General features: G+C 22.5%; 2 protein-coding genes across 4 annotated transcripts in view; one reads left to right on the top strand and one right to left on the bottom strand.

Annotated features, from left to right (window-relative positions):
- LOC122503049 (retinal homeobox protein Rx1-like) overlaps positions 1–23,374 on the top strand; it is a 279,214-nt gene that overhangs the window by 22,124 nt on the left and 233,716 nt on the right. The gene's annotated exons all lie outside the window — the stretch shown is intronic.
- The window catches only part of LOC122503026 (homeobox protein orthopedia-like), a 69,375-nt gene that overhangs the window by 18,078 nt on the left and 27,923 nt on the right, over positions 1–23,374 (bottom strand). The gene's annotated exons all lie outside the window — the stretch shown is intronic.

Here is a 23,374-nt window from a genome sequence, read left to right as displayed (position 1 = left end):
AAAAAAAATTGTATAAAATTCTTTGCAAGCGTTCAATTATTTTCATAAACAATAAAATTTTCACGGTAATTTATTAAAAAAAAAACAATATTTACAAACTTTTTCAAAAAGTATCAATTATTTAAAATGATTTTTATAAAATTTTGTTTGCAAGAATTGAATTATTTAAAAAAAGATTTAAGAATGTTTTTCATAAGAATTCAACTATATTTTCATAAATAATAATACTCATCGCATGATTTTAATTATTTTTATAAGATTCCATTGTTTATTTAATTACACTGTAAATTCTTTTAAGGAATTCAATTATTTAAAAAATTTTAATATGATTTATTAATTAGAATTTAATAGTTATTTTCAATGTATTTTAAATTAAATTTCTTGAAAAAATTTAATTATTTTCTAAAATTTTATGAATTAAATTATTCATAACAATTCCGTTATTTTCAACAATTTTGATAAAGCTCTTTTTAAGAATTCAATTTTAAAAAACATTTAATCATTCAATAAATTATTTACGTTTGTATTTAAATAATTGAATTCTCCTTGAATTTTTTGAGAAAAATTTTATAAAATTGAATTTCAAGTAAAATTTTACATAATAATTGAATTTGTGATTTTTGTTTTTTGAGCTGTATTAATTAATAATAATTTAATATTAGAAGCCTTATAGTGTGAATTTTGAGAAATAATTGAATGTCAAAGAATTTTTTTATTGAAATCTTTGAAAATGTTTATTGTTGTAAAACTGCAATAAGTTAAATTTTTCATTTTAAAAATAAAATGATTAATGTTTTTAATAATTTTTTTAAAATTAAAAAAAAAATGATTGAATTTTGGAAGAATTACAGTCTTAAGGCTTTTCATAATCCGTTTTGCTATACTTTTTTAAAATTATTTATGGAGTACGAAGCTTGGGTTAAAAATTCAGTTGAAAGTTCTATTGTAAATGGTCTGCGAGTCAATCAAGGGTATTTATTTTTTAGTATTAATTTAATCTGTTATTTTAATTAATTTTTTTTTTAATTTTTCAATGATTACTTAATTGCTTTTTGTTATTTTGACCTTTATCAGATATTTTCGTTTCTTATTCGAGAGAATTAGTTTTGGAATATGATACACATTATTCTTCCTTTTTTTCGCCAACTTTTTTCGGATAGGGAAAAAAATAAAAAGAGTCGGAGTAGGAGGGGGAGGGGGAATGAAATAAGGTGTTTTCTTGGTGTTAGGACACAATATCTTCGACCCCCGTGTACCGGTAGCTATTAGCCAACGTTATGAGCTGTTGATTCTGGCCACGTAGTGGCCCCCTTAAGCTCGGGGGGTCTCGGGGACTTGATTTATTGATATCGCATGCAAAGCCCGCCTCTGCGTTCTCCGATATACCCCTCCGACCATAGACTATATAGTCCCTTTCCTGCTTTGCTCCTGGCCATAGCATGCATAGCCCGTTTCATACGTGCCCATAAATTAGTACTCTAGCATTAATGCGCAAGCGTATATATATATACACACACTACATAACGTTGAATGTGAACAAGAGAGAGAGAGAGGGCTGCCAACAAACACTACCCTGCTGGTGCTAACATACTAGGATTATACGAATCTAATTGGATATATGGGATTTACACATTCTACTCCATTTCCCAGGCACTGCTTTCTACTCGTGAAACAATCGTTGCATTTCTTGTCAAGATGCATTTTCTTTGACTGTCATTTTTCATTATTCTTTATCAATCTTATTTCTTTTTAGGATCACTTGTTCATTTTTTTTCCCCTCTAATTAATATTGTCTCATTTTTTTTCTATTTTGATGATTTCTTTCCTTTTTCATCTCCCTAAATTTGAATCGAGTCACTAATTTAGCCACAAAATGAATCACTAATTGACGTTAATAAAAAAAAACACTAATTGTACTGTTTCCTAAACCGAGATTTTGAATTAACTATAATAATTTGAATGTTCTTTCATTCATTCATTCACTTTTTCTGTCCCTCACACTCTGAAGTTGTCTTTTGTTTTTTGTTAACTTTAGATATTAACTTATGATATTAACTTAGATATATTAAGATATTAACTTTAGATAGTATATTATATTATTATGTTATAATTATTACTTCCTCATAGAGGAAGTATTGTAATACCAAAATTTTTCGAGTTCGATTTTTTGACATATCTTTATGTTATTTGACCTCAGGAGTTTTCAAAAATGTCATTCCGTATGTGTGTGTAAGTGTGTAAACATCAAATTTTCATAAATATCTCGAAATCATGAAGAGCTTTTGGGTTGAATTTTTTTTTAAATTGTAGATTTCACCTGCGGACATAAGATAAGAGTACTTTGTGATAAATTAATAAAGTTTAACTATTTTTTTTTTTGGATTTTTAATTTTGCAAAAAAACGTTTTTTGCCCATAACTTTAAAAAAATGTTAGGACACCTATAAATGTTTTTCCATAATTTTGTAGAGTTTTTTAGACGCATCTTTTGAGCCCTAATTGAACATGTTTCGTCCATATTAACCGGAGATATTAAACTTTTAAGAATCAAAAATTTTGTAAAATAAGACTTTTTTGAAAATTTTGTTGAAAAACGTAGAAGTACATAACTTTAAAATAATCATTACTAAGTACTAACTTGTAGAGCATTAAAAAACGCTTCTATTGACCTATATTTTTGAACCTAATTCGATAATAAATTTCGAAATTACTGGTATTTTAAAAACCAAAAATTGTGAAAAATGACATTTTCTCAACTTTTTTGTTTGAAAATTTTTGTTTAACTATTAAATTATTGTAACTATCTTATAGGGTATTTAAAAATACATTGATTGACCCAAAATTCAATCACTTTTACCATATTTATAAAAAGTTATTCATATATTTCTATTACTTTTATTCTTATATGAGGAAGTAAAGTGTTCATGAAATGAGCACCAAAATTATAATATTATAAAAAAAATATACAACTTGGCAGCGGTTTTTTTATTTTATAATTAATTCAAAATTGTAATGATAAATAGAAATCATCAGAATTTTTTTCCCTTTTATCATTAAAAGACTAAAATTTTGTTAAATATTATGTTTTGTCAAATTGAAATTATGCAGATTTTTGTTTTTTACTTCTAAGGAAAATTGGAAAATTGTTAAAAACTGTGATTAAGAAATAGAAAATTTATTTATTTTGCATTATTTTTGTTTATGAATCACAATTTTTTTAACAAAATTATTATTTTGTTTTAGAAAAAGAAGAAAAATATTTGCACAATTCCTATTTTTAATCGTATTTTTGGAATAGCATTTTTCACAGGAATTAAGACATTCAAAAATTTCAAATTCAAACCTTTTTTTTAAATTAAACAACTTATAAAAGAATTGTTATAAAACATGAAGATATCGATTGCTCCGAGTCGAAGACTCGGAGTGATCGATTTCTTCATGTTTTCTAATAATTAAAGATGACCGAGAGATAAAATCATTATTTTACATCATAAGAATATTGTTACTCTAACTTCATCAAAATTATTTTCATTATTTTAATTCAATTATTATTTTCTAGAATATTAAATTATTTTTTATGAAATTAATTGAATTCCTTAACAAAATTTTATTTTTTATAAAAATAATTGAATTCCTGTGAAATTTTTATTATTTATGAAAATAATTAAATTTTTGCATAGAATTTTATTAAACTTTTTTTTAAATAATTGAATTCTTTTTGGGAAATTTTATTAAAATAGTAGATATTGAAAGTCATTAAAATTAGAAATTTTTTGAAAATTATTGAAATTAGGACAAGAATTTTTTTGACATTTATGAAAATAATTGAACTTTGGAGAAGAATTTTGTTATTTATAAAGATAATTGGGATTTTTACGAGAATTTTTTTCAAATTTTGAACATAGTTGAATTTTATAAGAAGAATTTTATTTTTTCTTTAAATAATTGAATTTCTGAAATTATTTGAACATTCTATTATTTTATTTAAAAATTTTTTCGAAAAAATCAATTTTGTTTTTTTTATAAAATAAAAAATCTGATTTAAATCAGATTTTTTATTTTATAAATATATATTAATAAAATTTTTTAAAAATAATTGCACTTTTCGCGGAATTTATTTAAAATTGTATGAAAAAATAATTGAAATTCTACAATGAGTTTTATTATTTATAGAAATAATTGAATTTTTTCATCGATTTTAATTAAAAAAAAATTAAATTCTTAAGAAAAATGTTATTATTAAACAAAATTAATTGAATTCTTGCTCAAAAAATTGATTACAATCTTTAAAATCATTCAAATTTCGCAAAAAAATTTATTATTTTTGAAAATAATTGAATTTCTCAGAAGAATTTTATTATTTGTGAAATTAATTGAATTCTTTCCAAAAAATTGATTAAAATCTTTGAAATAATTGAATTCCACACAAGAATTTTCTTACTTATGAAAATAATTGAATTTTTATGAAGAATTTTGTTAACATTTTCAAAAATAATTAAATTTTCCTGAAAAATTTAATTATTTATAAAAATAATTGAATTCTTAACAAGAATTTTGATTTAAATCTTTGAAAAGTTTGGTCAAAAAACTACCCTGACCACTAGCACCAAAAATCGAAAATTCTTTAAAATTCAAGTAGTATTTATTAATTTTTATAACATTATTTTTATTTTATTTGATTTTTTTTTTGTTTAGTCAAAATTTTTTAATTCAAATATTAATGAAAAATTACTAGAAATTAGTGAAATTTTTTTTATTGTAGTATTAATGAAAAAGTACTAGAAATTAGTGAAGATTCTTACTAAAGTGCTTTAAACTTTTTACTAAATCCATTTACATTAGTAGAAAAATTTACTTAGTTTTATTAAATAATTAGTAAAAATATTAACTAATTTTTAGTAGATATAAGTTAAATTATTATTTTAATTGGTTTTGTTTTCTTTCAATTTTTTTTTTACTTAAGTTCTAATGAAAATTTACTAAAAGCTAGGAAAAATTCTTGATAAAGTACATAGTAAAAATATTCACTAATTTTTAGTTAATTAGTTAATTTTGTTTAGTAATTATAATTTTTTGTTTACTATAATTAAGGTTTTAGTGGAGAATTACTAAAAAAATAAAAATTATAATTAATTCTCACTAAAGATTTAATTTTTACAAATTTTGATTTATAGAGTCAAATTCGATTCAAATTTTAATCGATAAAATTTTTATTTTTATTTAAGTTTTAATTCAATTTCCAAGTGATTCAACTTTTAGTGACTCCTTATTTTTATTAGTTGAAGCAAATCAAATTTTTATCGAATAGGAATTTAATTTTTCTAAATTTAAAATTATTTGTAAATGTCTACTTTATTTATTTTCCACTTTCATTTAATTAAATGTTCTAAAAACTTTTGAACGTTCAAATATACGACAATATAATTATATTTTTTCTTTCGATTTTATTAGCGAACGTTTAATAGTAAAATGCGTGTATGAAAACATACTTAAAAATAATTAAAAAAAAGAAAAATAGTTAATAATTATCTTAATAATTAGTAATTACTATTATCATGGATTATAATTTCCATAGAAGAACTATAAACTATTATAAAACTAAAGACGAAATACATTCAAAAAAACTCCCCTATTCGAAAAAAATTACAATTATTTTTTTCGATTCAATGAAATTTATTTTTAAGCGTGGACTCATTGCCTTTTTTTAATAATTAAATATCACACACTATCAGTATATAGAACTCCTCATTAAATACCGGAAACCAATTAATTGGTTTCTCTAAGCAAACTTGGAGAATTAATTTTATCAAGATTATAAAAAGCTCATATAAAATTTTCAAGTGAAGCGAAATTATTTTTAAATGAGACTTAATTGAATAATAATTAATGTGAGACACGAATTCTTAAAAAAAAAAAATCTATATAGCAGATTGTTGAAATTTATTTTATCAAAGAAAATAAGTAGTTATAAATTTGCAATGCAAAAATGAGAAAATTTAAAGAAAAGTGTCACTGTGTTAAAAAATAGAATTTTATGTCAAAAATAAACCTTATGCATTTTAAATGTGCGACAAGTAATTTATCAAACAAACTTGTTCATAATGAGCTTACATATTGCATGAATTATTTATTTCCGGTGTTCGAAACTTTTACTTTTATTATTAGAAAGCTTAGATGCATAAATATTTTATTCAGTTTTGACGTGTTATGTAGGTAACTTTTCTGGATTTATATTTTTATTACTAATTAAATAATAACGGAAAATGATTATTAATTAAATAATAATAAAAAATAATAATAATAATAATAATAATAATAATAATAATAATAACATTATTAAATAATAGATTAAAGATTTTTTTTAATAAATAATAAATTAGTAAATTCTGCATAATTTATTGCATACCTTGAAAAGTAATTGCTAATTCAAATTATATCCTTAACTAATTATTTATTAATTTCCTACAATTAATTTATTAATATACTTTTCAAATAATTTTATTCAATAAATTATTCAATTAATTCTCATTATTTAATTTATTATTCTGTTCAATTAAGAAATTAAATCTGTTTAATTAATAGATAATTAAATTAACTCTAATTAATAAATTCTGATTAATAAATTGATAAATACCAGTTAATAAATTAATGTTAATTAATTAGATTAGTGCATTCACTGAAGTTAATTTATTTATAGTTTATAATAAATAGTTAATTGGGTTACTAAAAAGAATTCTTTTAAAATTAATGAATCATTATTAGAAGTAAATTAAAAGTAAGTCATCAATTTTTAATTAGTAATTAGTTACTCTCTAAATTTCAATTAGAAAAAAATGTTTACTAATTTGAATTATTGACTTACTATTTCAAATTGAATTAGTAAATTTAATTAATTAGTATTAATTAAATAATTAGTAATTAGTAATTAGTAATTAGTAATTAGTAATTAGTAATTAGTAATTAGTAATTAGTAATTAGTAATTAGTAATTAGTAATTAGTAATTAGTAATTAATTAGTAAAATTGTAAAATTTATTAAATAGCAATTTTAATTCGTTAGTATTAATATTAATTAGTTAATTACTAAATTTTATTAATAAATAGTAATTTCTACTAATTTATAAGTAGATTTTACTAATCATAAAGTAAACAGTGAGTCACTATTTTTAAATAAGTTAAAAATGTTAACTTATTTTAAATTATTATTATTATTTAATTATTTTTAACTAATGTTAACTAATTTTAAAATAGTGACTCATTTTTGCTTTCAGATTATTAAATTTTACTTATAAATTAGTAGAAATTACTATTTATTAGTCAAATTTACTAACTAACTAATTAATATCATTACTAATTAATTAAATAAACTAATTATTAAATTTTGCTAGTTATCTAATTAATTATTAATTACATTACTGTTTCAAATTAAGAGAGTAGTTTTAATTTATAAATAATAATTAGTATGTTAATAACTTATAATTAGTAAATAGTATTTTGAAAACTAAAACTGAAAAGATGGGGATAGAAAACAGCAAAAATTTCAAAAATAGTAATTAGTAAGTTATTAATTTATAATTAGTTTATTAGTTTATTTGTTTAATGGTTTATTATTTTGATTTGTTTTGATTCATTGTTTAAGAATGAAAAAAAATTTCTGAAAAAAAAATTGTGTAAAGTTGCAAAAACTTGGTGTATGATTAAAAATACTTTCCCTTCTTTTTTCACTAAAAGCAAAAGGCGTGTCCTTTTAGAATTCCCTTTTTTCTCTCTTTATTTTTTAACCCCCTTTAACATAAGAACTGTAAGGATCTCGCTCCTTTCATAGTGTGTTGCTTATCAAGACTCTTTCTCTCTCTCTCCGTTTTTGTCTCACTTTGGGTGGGTGTGGTTGCACTGATTTCACACTAGAGTTGCGTCTAAAAGCCCGTGAATAATTCCCTAAAGAACAACCTTTGCCCAGATATTGCGCAGTGACGTATTTTTAGGGTCGCATTAAAATAAAAATCAAGTTATAAAAAAGTTTTGGAATGAATTATAATAAATCTACTCTCAATTTTTTTCCTATCAAACTAGACTGACAGTGATATTTCCGTATTGAAAATGACTAGAGAGAATTTCTAATAAATGGAAAATTTTAATCTACAAATTTTCAGGAGTAATTTTAGAAATATTTGATTTACATATTGGAGTCATTTTTATATCGATAAAAATTTGATTTGCTTCGACCAAGAAAAATTGGGATTTCATTAAAAGTTAAATCGCTTGGAAATTGAAATTATATTTGAATAAAATTAAAAATTTTGATCGATTAAAATTTGGTAAGGCTTTCATTAAATTGAAAATTTGGAGAAATTTTATATTTTGAATTAATTAAAAGTCGGTTTAATTTTTACAAATTTTGATACAGGGAATGTATTCTTATTTAAAGAATACATTCCCTAAATCATTTGTAAAAATTGAACCATTAGTAAGAATTATTAATAATTTTTAGCAAATTGTTCACTAAAACTTTATTAGTAAATAAAAAATTGTAGGGGAGAGTCTCCAGTTGTGAGACGGGTTTCATTTTTGACCCGTAAATTGTAAACGGGTAAACAAAATTGTAAATAAAATACACCGTTCGAAAGGTAACAGAAATACGCAACTTTTATTAAAAGAAAGTGTAGTGTTTCGATGAACTCAGAAAATTTTACGATACATTTTCCGAGCACATCGCTTTTTTCAAAAAAAAAAAATGTATCCAGTTGTGAGACACTCATTAAAAAGTGCTAAAATTTAATAAGTTTGGCATAAAACGTTATGTCTAGTAGAAATAATTAAATATATTAATAATATATATTATTATATACTGAATAATAATATTTATTCGCCAAAATATGACTACCAAATAAACACAATTTAATAGCTTCAACAAGAGTATTAAAATTGATTTCTTCTGAATCAATTGACTTTTTTCCACTTGACATGCCCAAAAATACTAGAAAAAAAATCAAAACAACATTTAAATAGTATGCCTGCAAAGTCGTATTTTTTATGCTGCCCAGATGGGTGTTGACACCGTCTCACAACTGGTGATATGCTGTGTCTCACACCCAGAAATTGGCGCTATTTTGAAAAAGGAAAATTAAATTATTTTCAACCGTAGATTGAAACAATGCAATATTGCATCACAAAATATAAGGAAAACACTAAAAGAAAATGCATTACATTTACCTTTTCCAATTAATTAACTTGGAAAAAAGTACTTTACATTTATTGAAAAAACGCTTTTTAGTCGATTATCACACACAGTGTTGGTATTTAACAAAAACAGTTTATATATCCGCTTCGGCGTACACGAAAAAGTTGGCTCATATAAAAAGAAATGTTTTTATATAAACCAATCGTCTTTTTAATATTGCATGTTAAAAAAAATTGACTGTCTCACAACTGGAGGTGTCTCACAACTGGAGACTCTCCCCTAATTACTAAACAAAATGGTAATTTTTCACTAAAACCTAGTGAATATTTTTACTGAGTACTTTATTGAGAATTTTTCCTGGTTTTTAGTAAATTTTGTATTAAAACTTTAGTAAAAAAAATTGTAACAAAACAAAACGAAATAAAACAAGAATTTAACTAAATAAGTATCTATTAAAAATAAGTACAATTTTTTACTAATTTTAATGACTTTATTCAGAACTTTTAAGAAATTTAGTGCTTACTAATTTTGGTAAGCACTTTAAAAAAAATTTTTCCCAATTCTCAGTCATTTTTCATTAAAACTTTAGTAAAAATATTTATAACAAGACAATAAGAAGAAGAAAAAAAAACGAAAAAAATAAATTATTCATTTAAATAAATTAGTATTTAGTTAAAACTAAGTGAATATTTCTACTAATATAAAATTAAATTAAAAAAATTAATTAATATTAATGTTAATTAATTAATTAACAAATAATAATTAATAAATATTTTTACTAATGTCAATTAGAGAAAATTTCGACTTTAGGAAAACTTTAAAAAATTTTAGTACTTACTAACTTTAATAAGACCTATAGTAATTTTTTTTTATTAATTTTAAGTCATTTTAAACTAAAATTTTAGTTAAAAAAAGTAACGAATAATAAACCCAAAAAAAGGTGATTTTTTTTTTTTTATTAATTTTGAGTCATTTTTAACTAAATTTTTGGTTAAAAAAAGTAACGAACAATAATCCCAAAAATGTACCTAAGAAGCAAACGAATCTTAGGTTATGTTTGTATTAGATTTATTTTGATTAAAACTTCCTTTTTATTTACGTAAATTTGAAATCGGTTTTTTTTGCATATTTTGAGTGTTACGAAGACTTGTACAGCAATAATTTTTAATAGTAATTTTTTATCTTTCTGTATTTTTGCTTCTAAAATTATAAACATAACCTCAAAATTGTTTGCTTTTCATGTATCTTCTTTTGGCAACAAATAAAAATTTGAATTTTTTTTCAGTTTTTGTTTTTTTTTAAATTTAAGTTTGAGTTATTTAGCACAAATAAATGTTTTATTTGGATGAAATGAAAATGTTATTTAGTACAAATAAATTTTTTATCTGGACCAAATTAAAATGTTATTTTGTGAAAATAAATTTTTTATTTGGATCAAATAAAAATTATTACTCAGCACAAATAAATTTTTTATTTGGATCAAATAAAAATTATTATTCAGCACAAATAAATTTTTTATTTGGACCAAATGAAAATGTTATGTAGTACAAATAAATTTTTTATCTGGACCAATCCGAAATGTTTTTTAAAACAAATAAATATTTTATTTGGAGCAATTGAAAATAATGTTATTTAGCAAAAATAAATTCTTTATTTGTATCAAATGAAAATGTTATTTAGTACAAATAAATTTTTTATTTGATTCAAATAATAATGTTACTTTGGATAAATAAATTTTTTATTCTGACCAAATGAAATTTATTTGAACCAAATAAATAAATCATTATTTTCTGAGTTAAATATATATTTTTTCTACGTCTGGTGAAAAAAATGTGGTAGTGTCAAAACACTAAAAAGCAAAATTGAATGAATTCGGAAAAAAATATGAAAATATATTAGATTTAATAAAATAAGATAAAGTAAAAGGAATTTGAGAATGAAAAGGTTTAAATGCAGAATTATACAATTTTCTTTGTATAATAGAACAATAGTTGAAAAAAATATAGAGAATTGACGGAACACACCTTTCGATGACTAAGGAAGTGATGGGGAACATCACCCAAGGTGCTTGTTATCCGATACGTGAAGATGCTACAAGCGAGTCAATTAGGAACATTGCTTTTTTAAAAATTGATCAATCACTGCATCGTTAAGAACGCATGCGCCATTGGTAAAAGCAGCTGTTTCTCCGACACCTGGTTTCGTCCGAATGGTCCGAATCAAGCGCGACGAGGGTGGAAAGGCATATATTGAATATTTAATAATCCGCAAAAACAATCGTAATCATGAAATCTAATCGATTTTCATTTCGGAAAAAATATCTTTTTCTGCCTTTGAAAAAAAAGTCGACTCCGATTTTCCTCTATTTTTTTCTATTTGCTCCTATTTATTAACTTTGATTAATTTTTTTCCTCGATTTTCTCTTTTCTCAGTGTCTTTTTCTAATTTCTTTTTATTTACCAGAAGAAGACAAAATAGAAAAGTTGATATCTTGATAGAAAAATTGTGAATTAAAAAAAACAATTCTTCAAAGAGAAAATAAAAAAAAATTTGAAGAACATTTTTAAATGTTAATTAAAACAAACATTCTTTATTGTATCTCGTGTCGTCAGTAATTTTTCGAAACGTTGCGCACAAAAGATAAAAAATGAAAAAAAGCTCACAAGAACAATGCTTTAAAATGAAAACATTCGCGACAATCAAATACAAACGTTACTTCGATTGGTTAAAGTCTTATTGAAATCTTGGGAACTGGAAATCGTTATTGAATGGAAAGACGCAGAGGAAAAAAAAACCCTAAGGTGATTTCATTTTGTGATCGTTGGATGGCGTCGCTTTAACTTCATGGAAGACTCGCTTCGAACCCTTGGGATTGAAGACGCATTCAGAGGTTAAAGTTCTGAAGGCAGGTTTTCAGGGAAAATGGAAAGAAAAAAGAGAGAAAAGAAGGTGGAGGAAGAGGACGAGGGAGGAGAAAGAATGAAAGAAAGAAAAAGAGAGTGAAAGAAAGGTTTTTCGGGATGAAAACGTGAAGGTGGTGTAAGACCTCGTAAAGGGGGTTCAACGGGCGCTGATATAAATTGAGCTCGCTATCGAGGCAAGCGTCGGGATCTACCCAAGGCCTTAAGATATATAACAGTTACTTTCAGCATCTTCCTTGAAGGATCACTTGGCTAGACTGGTGTGCGTATTCTTGAGAAAATGTTCCCAAATCGAAATATAATTAAAAGTTTTTGAGTAATTTTTTCTTATTTTTTTAATTGTAGGAGTAATTTGTGACTATATTTTGACTTTCACTTTCATTCTCATTTTTGCTTTCATTGGGTAGATTTTTATTTTTCCTCTCACTTTTATTTTCACATTCAGCTTGATAAATTATTATTTCCACTTTTATTTTTGTTTTCACTTTCAGCTGGAAAAATTATAATTTCCACTTTTATTTTTGTTTTTTGTTTTCAGCTTGAAAAATTATTATTTACACTTTTATTTTTGTTTTCACTTTCAGCTGGTAAAATTATAATTTCTACTTTTATTTTTGTTTTCACTTTTAGCTGGAAAAATTATAATTTCCACTTTCATTTTTGCTTTCACTGAGATAGAGAGTGAAAATGAAAGAGGAAATAAAAATTCGTCAAAGTGAAAATGAAAGTCAGTGAAAACAGACATGAAATTACATAATAGATTAACTGGATAAATTTATATTTTCACTTTCATTTTCGCTTTTATTTTTACTCTCATTTTTACGTTCATTTTCACTTTCACTTTGACAGAGAGTGAAAATGAAATTAAAAATAAAAAATCGTCAACGAGAAAATGATAAAGAGTCAAAATAGAAATGAAATTACTTAATATTATTTATTAATTAATAATAATTTCTTAATTTTAATGAAGATCCTTAAATCAGGCTTCGTATACGATAATTAATTTTTAAACAAGTAGCAAAAAGTACTAAAGTAGCTTTAAGACTGAAAAAAGTAGTAAAAAAATAGCTATCGACAAATTAAATTTGACGACTCAATTTTTTCATTATTTCTAAATTAAATTAAATCCAAAAAAAGAATGTTTTTTTTAAATAAATATTTAAATACCTATTTATTTTTCCAAGGGAATGAAAATATTTTAAATGATTTCAATGCAAAGCATTTTTGAAATTAAACCCGATTTCTTAAAATTACAACTGTAATTCTTTCCAACTTCAATCATTTTTTGTTGATGAAATTTTTAAAGAAACTTATTCAAAACTTTAATTATTTTATTTCAAAATAAAAATTTAAATATTATTACAGTTTTACAAACAATCAAAATATTCAAAAAGTTCAATAAAAAAATCCATAGAAATTTAATTATTTCTAAAAATTCATACTATATGGTAATTAATATTCAATTTTAAATCAATTGTTCTAGGAAAACTCTACGAGAATTCAATTAAAAACAAAAAACAAAATTTATTGAATAATAATAATATTGATTCCATCTTAATTAATTAAGTGGATAATTGAATATTTCTTAAAATTGAATTCTTCTACTGAGCTTTACCAAAAATTTTAAAAATAACTGAATTTGTTACGAATAATTTCACTGAAAGTTTTCAAAATTATTAAATTCTTGCAACAAATCTTATAAAATTTTTTAAAAATAATTGAATTCTTGCGAAGAACTTTATTAAATTATTTTAAGTAATTGAATATTGTTTTTTTTAATAAATTCCCGTGGAAATTTTATTATTTATGAAAATAATTGAATGTTTGTTTAGAGTGTTGTGAAAATTTTTTTTAATTAATTGAATTCTTTTGGAAAATTTATTTAAAATAGTAGATATTAAAAGTCTTCAAATTGAGGCAAATTTTTGAAAATAATTGAAATTTTACAAATAATTTTATCAAATTTTTTGAAAATAATTGAATTTTTTAGATGAATTTTATTATTGATAAAGATAATTGACATTCTGACAAGAATTTATTTTAATTATTCGAACATAATTGAATTTCTGAGAAGAATTTTATTAAAATTTTCCAAAATAATTGAATTCTTGCAACGAATTTTATGAAAAGTTTTGAAAAATAATTGAATTCTTGCGAAGAAATTTATTAAAATATTTTAAATAATTTAATTCTTTTGGAGAATTTGATAAAAATTATTTTAAATAATTGATATTTTTCGAAAAATTTTGTAAATATTGTTTTTTCTTAAAATAAATTACCATGAAAATTTTATTATTTATGAAAATAATTGAATGCTTGCAGATAATTTTATATAATTTTTTTAATACTATAATTGAATTCTTTTGTAGAATTTTTATATAATTTTCAAGAATAATTGCATTTTTCGAGCAATTAATTAAAAATTGTATTAAAAATAATTGAAATCCTGCCATGAGTTTTATTATTTATGAAAATAATTGAATTCCTACAATTTATTTACCTTTCCCCTTTTTTTACTTTTACTATTTATTTTGACCATTTATTTACTTTTATCATTTATTTATTTTGACCATTTATTTACTGTTACTATTTATTTTTTTGGACCATTTATTTACTTTTATGATTTATTTATTTTGACCATTTATTTACTGTAACTATTTATTTTTTTGGACCATGTATTTACTTTTACCATTTATTTATTTTTACTATTTACTTTTTTATTTATTTACTTTTACTATTTATTAATTTTGACCATTTATTTACTGTTACTATTTTAATTTGGACCATGTATTTACTTTTATTATTTATTTATTTTTACCATTTACTTACTTTTACCATATTTGCACCACTTTACTATTTTAACTATTTGTACCGTTTTACCATTTTTTTACCATTCTTAAGTAATTATTTTATAGTTTACCATTGTTTTGGTTAACTTTTTTCTCATTTTTCTTTGCAATACATTAACGCACAGGAAAATTATTTTCCTTTGAAGAAAGTACTATCATTATTTATCTGCACTCTTTTTTTAATATTGGGATCAAAAAGATTTGTTTTACAGAGTTTGTTCTTTTTTTTTTCCCTCGCAGTAAAGGCATATGAAATAAAATGCACTCTTGGTATTCTCTCATACGTCGGCCTCGTAAAGTTGATCCGTTTATATACTTTATTATTATTTCAGGAACGCAATATCGTGGCTTAGGATGCCTGTCGTCAAATTAGCAAAAACTGCCCGTGACACTGGATATATCCTCGGGTCGTATAAATCTGAGTGGTTATGTGTTGCGTCAAGCGAAAATGTGCGCGACAAAGAAATGAAGGAATAAAAATCTGTCAAATGATTTTTAAATTAGGATATTAAACAAAAATATTGAAAATTTTTTCCTTCTTTTCTTTCTTTCTAAATTTAGATATAAAAATTAATTTTAACATTTATTCTCTAAAAATTGAATCAGTCTAAAATTTCACTATATTCAGATTTAGAGAGTAATTAGAAAAATTTATTTTTGAAAATAGTTGAAATAGAGTGAGAAATTGTAAAGCGAGTATAATTTATCGTAAAAATAATGTCTAAAGGAGAGTAAGGGTATTTAATTAAAAATTTTATTGGGTGATTTTGTTTTCTTTTGGAGGAAATTTTAAAGACCCTTTTTTTTATTGGATTATGAGGTCGTTAATCGAGTTTCTGGATCACGATGGGGTCGAGACAGCTGCACTGAGATTTTGCTATCGACGTTACGAAACATAAGCTAGCCCATAGGTGGTCTAGGTAATGCGTCTTGCAACCCCCCTGACAGCATCCCGACCGCTATCATCAATCAGGACTGATGCACAGCCCACAAGTTTATGTTGTATTTATTTTCATTAGACTACTTTTTCCAACCAACTACTATAAGATCTCCAAATTCTCTTGAGTCTTCTATACTGTTTTCTTTTTTTTTCTTCTTTGCCTCTTTAACTTCACTAATACGTATATCCTTAAAACAAAATCAATTCGGGAAAAGAGAATGTGAAATTATTATTTTAGTGCTATTTGCAATCTTTTCTTTTACTGTTTTTGATGAAATAACATTTTTTTACTGGATTTTTTAATTATTATCTTTTAATGTTTACGATTTATATTAAGAATCTTGGTTAAAATTAAGAATCTTTATTTTTGAAATTAATAGGTTTTGTACTAATCTACTAAAACCTACATATTAATATAATTACTTTTTTACGGTTTGATACTATTTGAATACTTTTCTTAGATTCGTGACACTAAAAGCTACTTTTTTCTATGTTTGAAAATTTGCACTACTTAAAATTCTCTAATAGTTATACAATAAAAAAATTATTCACAAAAATTCTAATAAAATTCTTAGAAATAATTCATCCAGTTTTAATAAAATTCTTTTAAACAATTTAATTATTTTAAAAACATTTTCGAAATTCAGTTCTTTTTAATATATCTACGTGTTTATAAATAAATATCCCAAAAGAATTCAATTATTTAAAAAACATTTAATAACGATCTTTCGAAGAACTCAATTATTTTAAAAATTTGAATAAAATTCTTTAGAAATTCAATTATTTTTTTTAAATTTACAAAAATTCTTCGCAAGAATTCAATTATTTTTGAAAATTTTAATAAAATTCTTCGCAAGAATTCAATTGTTTATGAAAATTTTAATAAAATTCTTCGCAAGGATTCAATTGTTTATGAAAATTTTAATAAAATTCTTAGAAACAATAAATCAAATTTTAAAAAAATTCAAAAAAAAAAAAAATTCATTTAAACAATTTAATTATTTTGAAACCATTTTCGAAATTCAATTATTTTTAATGTATACGTTTTTATAAATAAATTTCCCAAACGACGAATTTCAACTTCTGAAATTTAATAATTTCTAAAAATTAAAACCATAGCCCTTCCAAAAATTTAATTATTTTCTATAATTTTTAACTAAACTTCATCTCTAAATCAATTATCTATATTAATTTTTTAATAATTTTCCGAAAGTTCTTCAGAATTATTAAAAAACAAAAATCCAATTTTTTATAATAATTGAAACCGTACATTTTTATTTTTAAAGCTATTAAGGTAAAATATTTTCAAAAAATTTAATAAAGAAATTCGTAGGATTAACTATTTAAAAATATTTTTAAATAATTTTTGGAAGACTACAACAGTTTTACAATTGCATATACAATTAAAATATGTCCATAAAATTGAAATTTGGTAAAATCTTTTGAAAAATAATTTAAATTTGATGAAATCTTTGTAAAATAATTGAGTTTTTAAAAGAAAATTTAAAAAATAATCAAAAATTTTTAAAGAATTTTAATTATAAATAATTTCTCAAAAATTCTAAAACAGTAAATTTTAAAAAATTTTAATTTTTTTTGTTCGAAGGTAATTGAATCTTAAAAAATTATGATAATACAATTCTAAGAATTAGTTTTTTATAAATATTGTAGTGTAATTTTTCGAAAATAATTTAAGAATTTTTGTATAATTTAAAAAAAATATTTTTTTAAAGAATTTTAATTAAAATTTTTGAATATGATTATTTTCTCAAAAAATGTTAAAAATAATTCTAAAAAAATTTAATAATATTATTTTGTGTATGTATTTGAATTTTCGGAAATATTGAAAATATTGAATATCGAAAATATTGAAAATAACTGAATTTTAAAAAAATTAGAACAAAATAATTCAGCGAATTAATTCTTTTAAAACTATTTTATTGCTATCTTTAGAACCTAATTTTCATTCATTTTCATTTTTATTGAATTTACACTTTAGGATTATTTATTAAAAATTTTTGAGAATTCAATTATTTCCAAAATTTTCAATTAAAATTTTTTTAAAACTTAATTTTTAAAAATTGTAATAAAATACTTGAAAAAATGATTTATTTTCAATTAAATTTTACAAAATTTCAATTATTTAAAATCTTTTTAATTGTATATTTCTAAATTTTTTAATATAAGTCGATAAAAGTCGCATTATTTAAAAATAGTCGAAAAAAGTCAAAAAAGTCATAATATCCGAGGCCTTTAAAAGTAAATAAATGTTCAAAATAAAGAAATGGTCAAAAGTTAATAAATGGTAAAAGTAAATAAATGGCTATAAATAAATAAATTGTAAAAGTAAATTAACGGTAAAAGTAAATAAATAGTAAAAATAAATAAATGGTAAAAGTAAATAAATCGTATAAATAAATAAATTGTGAAAATAAATAAATAAGTCAAAGTAAATAAATGGTAAAAATAACTAAACAGTAAAAGTAAATAAATGATAAAAATAAATAAACACTGGAAATTAATGTAAACAAATAAAATCTAATTTTTGAAAACAAAAAAATTTTTTCCCCCATATAGAGTGAAGAAATATTTTTGTTGACAGTTTAGGTGCGTGTGTTTTCCCCTGAAGATGGGGAATTTTTTTTTTTTTTTGCCAGCAATCAATTCTCATCTATTCGGGAAACATTTTCCGTGGTGTTTTACACACCTCGTTTCTGTAAACGATAAACAAAACGTTGTCGTTTCCCGATATACCATAAAACAGGCACGGGGTACGATATGTGAATTATTTGCGATTGTTTGCTAGAGAACGTGTGGACTCTCGATTATGGCTCGCGTGCCAAATCGACGATTTTTATGATGATACACCAGAATGGTAGGTATATAAAGAAGAACATTAAACGAAAGTTTATCCTTTTTTTAACATCGTGTCTATAATAATTAATGCAACATAAATATTTTTTACTACGCATTTAGTAATTTTACTCCTTAATTCATTTTTGCTATTAGAAATAATTTTTCTTCATTACCTTTAGTATCTTTAGTATCTTTTTGTAGTATTTTTATTTATGTTATCTTTTTAATATTCTTTTAATTATTATTTCTTTCTTTCTTTCTTTCTTTCTTTTTTTGTATTTGTTATCACAGTTTTTCTGTAGGTGTCAAATTGAGACAAAAAACGAAGCGAAATTGTTGCATCGTAACAATTTTGATTCGTTTTTTGTCTCAATTTGATATCTACAGAAAAACTGTGATCTTTCTTCTGTTTTTTTTAAAGAATTTTTTTTTCATTTTAATAGTATTTTAGTATTTTTAGTATTTATAGTATATTTAGTATTTTTTTATTTGTTATAAAAAAAATTGTTTTTATTTGTTATAAAAAAAATTGTTTTTATTTGTTATAAAAAAAAATTGTTTTTATTTGTTATTTTTCTATTCCTTTGAAGAAAGGTTTTTTTGCTCTTTTGCACAGAAAAATTTGTTTACAATGTTAAAAAAAAGTCGATTTTGCCTCGCACGAAACGGTCCATGCATTTTAAGGAAGGGTGAGTTAAGGGTGATTTTTTAATGCGGTATAAATATGCATAGACCACGATATTAGCTCTTACGTGTCGTCGTCGTCGTTGTCGTTGTCGTCGTATAGTCGCGACCCTGCAAAAATGTATAACGCACATAATGCGTATATGAAGTGGGGAAGAGAGAAGAGAAACATTGCACGAGTATTCTGTTATATTTATATACACACTCATGGAGAGTGAGTGAGAGAGTGTAATACACACAATGTTTGAATCTCGTCGTGCAGAGAATGAGAATGGGGTTCTCAATGGATAAACTGTGTTGCATAGTTATCCCCCGGGAACATCATCTAACGCCCATTTTGTTATGACTTCTCTCGACCTGAATTATTTCACATAATGCGTCTATTCACACATATAAACACCCTATTGTCCCATCAATGGGCATCGCAAATTCAACACCGCACGCAGTCGAATTATGTACACATATCGCAGGTTTTGTTCATTATTTGGTTTTTCGAAAAATTCATGTGTATTTAATTATTAATTGGCGAAATTGTGGTATAGAAATAAAAAGCTTGATTGGGTGAAATGGACAACTATTTATAGTTATGATTATTTATGATCATAACTATATACATACACGGAGAAAAATATAAAGTAACTTTTACTACTTTTATAGTAAAACATTTCTGGTTAAGCATTTTTGGTAACTTTTACTAAACTTTCGCAGTAAAGTTTGCTACGTTCGAAGTAAATTTTACTGGCGTTCAAAGAACATATATTTTGTAAAAAATTAGTAACATTTACTTCGAATGTAGTAAAATTTACTCTGAAAGTAGTAAAAGTTACCAGAAATGCTTAACCAGAAATGTTTTACTAATAAAAGTAGTAAAAGTTAATTTATATTTTTCTCCGTGTAATATAACATTTTTGACTTAACGGAACAACTATTTTTAGTTGTAACTAACATTTCTACCTAGTCCCAGGTGGAAATTTTAACTCTGTACTGAGACTAGTCACTGGGGAGTTTTTCTAGATACTGGCCAGTGATTGTGGTCGGAAAATCTGACAAGTGACTCGGTTAAAATTAAAAATTCAATTCGCTCCTTTTGCAGTTACTAATCAAATTATAAGGCTATAGTGATTAGCTACTAAAACCTACTATTTACTACTTTTTTTACGTTATGCTACTATTTGGGTACGTTTTTTAGATTTCAGCCACTAAAAGCTACTATTTCTGTTTTTTTTTTTTTTTTTTTTTTTTTGAGAATTTCCACTACTTTAAATTGGCTAATACTATTCTCTAAATTTGAATTAAAATAACTAATTATTAGTAAAATTGTGAATGACTTTTCCTTCAATCTTTAAAACGATTCAATTATTTTAAAAAAAATATTCGAAATTCAATTATCTTCAATATCTAGTATTTTCATATAGGGTAAATGCACTAGTAGTCGGACACTTAAGGATACAATCTTAAATTATGTTTTATTTCTTGAAATAGCAAATATCTACTGTGTTTATAAGCACATTATTAATTAAAGGAGTTCTTCAGGATTAAAAATCATATAAATTTGTTACAAATACTTGAGTATTTAATAAAATATAAACATTTTAATAAAAAATTACGAATGCTTTAGTAGTCGGACACTTTTTCCCCTTGTTTCTATAGTCGGACATCTGTCAGATATTTTGAATTTATAAAAAGAAAAAGATAATTTTTTAATTGCTATCAGCTGGAAAATCGAATTAAAGCATATTAAAAGTTATTAATATAATATTTAAACCCTATAAGTTTTAATATTTATGATTAATTGTCAACAAAACTTTGTGCCACTCATCGCGCTACTCGAAAATGGTTGTATCTATAGTCGGACACCATGATTTTTAAAACATTAAATAAAATATTTCTTGTTTAATTATTTTCGAAAATAACACTATTTTAATAAAATATAAACTTCACACATTCGTCTAGTATACTTTTTAAAGTAATTATCACAATGCATTATTATTTATTTGACAAAAAACACGAAAGTGTCCGACTACTAGTACTGTCCGACTATACCCGCACTTACCCTAATTTCGCAAAAGAATTCAATTATTTAAAAAAAAATTGATAAAATTCATCCAAAATTCAATTATTTTCATAAATAATAAAATTTTCACAGGAATTCAATTAATTTAGAATAGTATGTTCAAAATAATTTCAAAAAAATTAATTATTTAACCAGATTTCCATATGATTCTTCACAATAATTCAAATACTTTCTGTAATAATAACATTTTTCATGGAAATTCAATTCTTTAAAAAAATTTTTGATAAAATTCTAAACAAGAATTTAATTATTTCTATGAATAATGAAATTCATCGAAGAATTTCAATTATTTTTAATACTATTTTAAATTAATTAATCGAAAAATTCAATTATTTTTACATAAAAGTTTTCCAAAAGAATTCATTTATTTATAATAAAATTTTCATATTTATTATATTTCGAGAAAATTACGGGGATTTATTAAAAAAAAAACAATATTTACAAAATTTTTCGAAAAATATCAATTATTTAAAATGATTTTTATGAAATTCTCTACAAGAATTCAATTATTTTTATAAATAATAAAACTTATGGGAGAATTTGAATTATTTTTTAATACACTTTTAATAGAATAATTTGTTTATTAGAATTTAATAGTTATTTTCAATACGTTTTTAATTAAATTTCTTAAACGAATTTAATTATTCTTAATTATAATTAAAATTTTTAAATTCTTTGGAGGAATTCAATTATTTAGAAAAATATTAGAATTTTTCAGAGGAATTCAATTTATTTTCAAATATTTTAATAAAATTATTCGAAACAAATCAATTATTTTAAATACAATTTTAATTAAATTTTTTAAAAATAATTCAATTATTCTTTTAGATTTTAATAAAATTATTTCCAAGAATTCAATTATTTACATAAATAATTCCTTCCAAGAATTCAATTATTTACATAAATAATTCTTCGAAAGAATTCAATTATTTCCATAAATAACAAAATTATTAACAAAAATTTAATTAATTTGAGGAATTTTAATAAAATTTTTTTGCAAAATTCAATTATTTTCATAAATAACAATATTCATCACAAGAATTTAATAATTTTTAAAAGTAATAAATTTCCTCTTGGAAGTTCAATTATTTTAAAAAATTCTAATAAAATCGTTCGCAAGAATTCAATTATTTTCATAAATAATAAAATGCTTTTTAGGAATTCAATTATTTTAAAAAAAAATTAATAAAATACCACACATACATTCAATTACTGTCAGAAATTTTAATAAAATTCTTTGTAAAATTTAATTATTTTTTAAAACTTTTCGTAATTCAATGATTTTTAATATCTACTATTTTCATAAAATTTCCAAACAAAATTCAATTATTTAAAAAATTTTTTGTAAAAATCTTCGTAAGAATTCAATTTTTTTCATAAATAATAAAAATTTCTCATGAATTCAATTATTTAGAATGGTATTTGCATAAAATTAGTCGAAAAAATCAATCATTTAAAAATGTTTATAAAATTCTTCGCAAGAATTAAATTATTTTTATAAATATTTAAATGCTTTTATGAATAATAAAATTCGTTGCAGGAATTGAATTTATTAGCAGGATAAGAAAGAAAGAAATATTTTTGATGAAAATTAGGAAACAGTCAGGAAAATAAAATATAGAATGGAATTTTTGTCAGTTTTGTGAAGTGTCTAAAACGAGTTTTTTTGGTCGTCAAGTTTAATTTTTAAACAGCAATGTTTTTTAGTTTAAAAGCTACTTTTTTAAAATTAATTATTGAGTGCGAAGTCTAAGTAATTGTAGTAATAATAGTAGTAGAAGCATAGTATTAATATTTAAAGATAGTAATAAAGATAATAGTAAAAGATGTAATAATAGTAATAGAATAAGTAATAATAGTAATAGTAGTAG

The sequence above is a fragment of the Leptopilina heterotoma genome, unplaced genomic scaffold (genome assembly GCF_015476425.1).
Source record: "Leptopilina heterotoma isolate Lh14 unplaced genomic scaffold, ASM1547642v1 Lhet_108, whole genome shotgun sequence".
NCBI classification, from domain to species: domain Eukaryota; kingdom Metazoa; phylum Arthropoda; class Insecta; order Hymenoptera; family Figitidae; genus Leptopilina; species Leptopilina heterotoma.
Note: the sequence above shows the minus strand (reverse complement) of the source record. Positions and strands in the feature narration are given on the sequence as shown.